We start from the raw sequence: 4,112 nt of genomic DNA, 5'->3' as shown, positions 1-4,112 counted from the left end.
ATTCAGGTCCACCGACTTTTGATTGATTTCTCATTTTTCGGATCTGATTGGAACAATGGAGAAGTAGGAAGACTTTGGCGATTCATAATTGGTATATATAATATAATATCTATTATGTCCCAGGACATCAAATATGAATAATGAAACATGAGGAAGAGTATACCCTGTAGTGACATAGCAGTTCTCCTAATCGACTACTTATCATCATAATGAACATTCCACTTAAAAACTAAAATAAACTACTCGCCAGGCGGTTACCTTTTTTTCATATCCATATTCTCTGCTGAAAAATGAAGACTAAGACAGGAGTTTCGTGGAAAATAGAAAAGCCCTTTATCGGATTTTAACCGATGACTTACGCCTATTTCTTAGGGCGTTTAAAGAAAAGAGCGTGACTCTACCGCTTAGTTAAAAGGGCCCATTAGATTCAATTCATGAATTAGTCCACTATGAGTTTACTGCATTTATAAATATTTATAAATATAATATAATAATATAGTATATCATTCGTGTCTCTGTTACAACACGGCGAAACTAAATGGTTCAAATGAAATCCAATGAGAAAAAAATAATTTAATTTTAAGGTAGCTTGCTTACTTAGCGCTTGCGCTAAGGCTGTACACCTAATTTTCCTGGGATTGTAGTTCAATCGGTCAGAGCACCGCCCTGTCAAGGCGGAAGCTGCGGGTTCGAGCCCCGTCAGTCCCGACCTAGGATCCGATGAATCGATCAATTCATCTCTCCATTTTCTGCGAAGAGGGGAGACAAAGAGTAGGATCTAATTCCCAGCAGGAGGATCCTTCTTTCGTTTCGCATTTGTCATCGGACAAATCAAGTCAAGAGGAATCCAAATGACAATAACTAGTACCGATTGATGGGGGAGAGACATATGTGGGTTGGTACAATCGGGGGTATCACCATATTCCGGATTCAAAGAGATACCGTACTGGTCTGGCTTTTTTCGATTGTTCCTGGTCTATCGAATAGAGTAGCAATTTTTTTACCGGGAGCACATAAAATTCTTTTTTTTGATAGGCAATTAACTTAACATAGTTACCCCGACAGAGTACTTTTCAGATTCAACCGGAAGACTTACCACAATATTATATCTTTGAGATAATGCACAGAAAGCTTTGGAGAAATCCCTTTTTAGAGGTGAGGGCTTTTATACACAAGAGAACAAACGTACTCGAAATGATGGAAGAATTCAGATGGAAAGAGATTTCAAAGATGAAAGAGCAGATGCGGGAAAAACCCGGCGAGTGGAGATACAAATTTGCATTTTTAAGACAGAAAGAAAAGAAGTTAACAGACGGGAAGGAAGGAAAGCAAGATCACAGAGGTATGGACGCCTTACGTCGCCAATAGGCTGCAAATACCCCCACTAGAAGAAACACTAATCAGACGTGGGAAAAAAGTGCTTTTGCAAAGATCTCCTGAGGGAGGAATAGGATTAGTGGATGTTCACAGAAAAACAACGAGAATCAAACAATTTAGGCTTTCGGAAGCGATTGTGCACTCATACTTCACCGATATCAGATTTGTCACGTTAGTTTGTCTGCTAATTGGCTTTTCCGCGTGGTGGGTCATTGCACCAGAACAGCTATTCGAATCTCCTAAGTATGCATTCTCAGGAGAGGTAGCCCAACTAGTGAGAGATACCTTCATTGAGAATATATGTAGGATTGCGTGATTAGCTTGCTAGAATAGGTTGCTTGAGTTGCGGATTAGCTTTCCTAGCCTGATCATCAGGAATAGCGAGACCGCGGGCCTGGCCTTTCCTAAAACTGTGTTAGGAGGATTTCGATAACCATTCTGCACCCCCTCCCGATAGTTCTTAGCTATGGCGGACATCTTTCTGTCAAGCCACGGACTCTGATACTACAACCGCACTAAGCGAATGTATCCGTCGACGTATCCACTAAGGATCCGCCGCCTTATACCTAACCCTAGTGGGGAGCAATGGGCTTTGACTTACAAACTGACTTACTAATAAATTACTGACTTATTATATAAGATCTTTGAAGGTCTGATTATTGGGTATCCAATATGAGTGCTATCTTTAGTCTGGAAATAGGACTCCGTTCTGGTCAAGCAAACGGAGGCTGAAAAGCTTTATTAGTATTAGTAAGGGCGCGTTAGAACAAGCAACGGATTGAGCTTTATAAAGCCGTTGCGCGTTAGCACATCCGTTTTCTTGCTGCTTTAGTTTTCTTGCTGCTTTACTAATATAATAGAAAGGGGTTTTTCAGCTGGCCTCTCCTTCTCAAAATTCTTCAAAGCTTTGGTCTGAAATAATTGCCAATGCTAAGCTTCTAATTGAGAATTCTCGTTGGCTTATTGGAGATGGAACTGAAACTAACTTTTGGACTGATAACTGGTTGCTGGATAAGCCATTAATAGAATATGCTACGGCGGATCCTCTTTGCTTTCCTAAAATTTAAGAATTACTGGATATAGCAATGGGAACTGGAACTTACAACCTGTTATTGGTCAGCTTGGGAGTGAATTCGTCATAGAACTGAGGAAAAGACCTGGGCAAAAGCAGTTTGGAGCAAGAATGTCCCACCAAAGCTTAACATGTTTGCTTGGAAGCTGTTCTACCATGCATTACCTTTGGATGACAGGGTCAAAGGGCTTGCTAGCAAATGTAACTGTTGTAATAGACCACAAATGGAGACTCTCAATCATTTGTTTATTCACAGCGACCCGGCATCTTTCCTTTGGAACAAAGTGAGCAGTATCTTTGGGCTTAATCTCGTGAGTAACGAAGGTTTATTATCGCTTAGCGCTTGTGCTAAGGTGTGAAACAGCTTGACCATAGGGAAAGGAAAATGTAGCAGATTTTTTAGAATCTTATCTTCCTATAAATCAGGTTGGCCATCTGATCCGCTCCATTCCCTTCTTTAACACATGGGAAGTATGGAAAGAAAGAAACGGAAAGCTGCTGTCCAGCGCGTGAGAGCGCGTTACCATTCGGAGTCGAAACCGGAAGCAGCTTTGCTCGCATCGTCAGGTGTAGTAGCTGTAGAGGACCCAGTTCAGGCAAGCTGTGGAGTGCTCTGGTGGCTGAATTTTATGGGTTGAGCCGTCCAAACCCATCTTCTTCCTTTCTCCTTTTCTCCTGTTCGGTGGTTTCTTTTGCTGGTTGTGTGTTCTGGTGTTGCAGTGTTTGGAGTTTAGTTCTGGTTTGCACTAGGTGGTTTTCCCATGGCCACTCCCAGTGGACCGCAACCTATTTCTGGATCGGGGCTGTTGGTTGTTGATTTGGGAGGAGCGATAGGTGGGTCTGGTGGTGCTGTGAAGAAAGACACTATTAATGGCGTTTCTGAGTCGAAGGGGACACGGGTTGGCCAAGAATCCACAGCGCTTGTGGTGGAGGGTGATACGGCGTCTCTCCTCTCTAGGGAGTCTCTTGCCCGGGAGTTGGCAGCGCTTAGGAAGGAGAATGAGTTGCTGAGGACCCGGATTCGTCAGGGTAGTAATGCGTCTGTCCAGGAGCCCAGCTTGGAAGTGGACGGTAGGGGTGGTGATTTGAGATCCACGGTGTCTGGAAGCAGGGGCAGAAGGGGTCGAGGTGGCAGACGTGGCTCCTTTGGGGTGAGCCTCTATGCCGGTGTTTGGTGGCCGTTTGCGAGCAGGGGACATGGGGGACAAAGGGGAGTTGTCGGTTGAAGAAAATGGTGGAAAGAGTAATGCTTTATTAATAGTCGTGGGGGTTGGAACAGGACTGTGTCGCTAGGGACAACCCATGTAATGATGGTTCTCTGGCTGGGGTTTGTAAGCTGGACAATCAAGGGCTGCCTAGTTCTTCAAGCTTCTCCGTTGAGGCAGGGCAACCCTCTGGGCTTTCTGGCCAATTGCCTTGCGAAGGGGCAGACCCGGGAATGCATTCCTTTCACCTTGGAGTTGCTGGTGGAGACAAGCAAAGTGCGAAGCCAACTGATTTACCTGCTATCAGTGCTGCTGCCCATGTTAGTTCCAAGCCCAGTTATGCAGGAGCTGTTAAGGGGCGCCTTCGATCTGCTTCGGAATTCAAGGCAGGTAACAATTTGAACTCTTCTATGTGTTTGGAATTCTATCAGCCGGTTGTTGAGGATGGGCGAGTGAGA

Source organism: Corylus avellana, unplaced genomic scaffold (assembly GCF_965113065.1).
Source record: "Corylus avellana unplaced genomic scaffold, dhCorAvel1.hap1.2 HAP1_SCAFFOLD_25, whole genome shotgun sequence".
Lineage (NCBI taxonomy): Eukaryota > Viridiplantae > Streptophyta > Magnoliopsida > Fagales > Betulaceae > Corylus > Corylus avellana.
Note: the sequence above shows the minus strand (reverse complement) of the source record.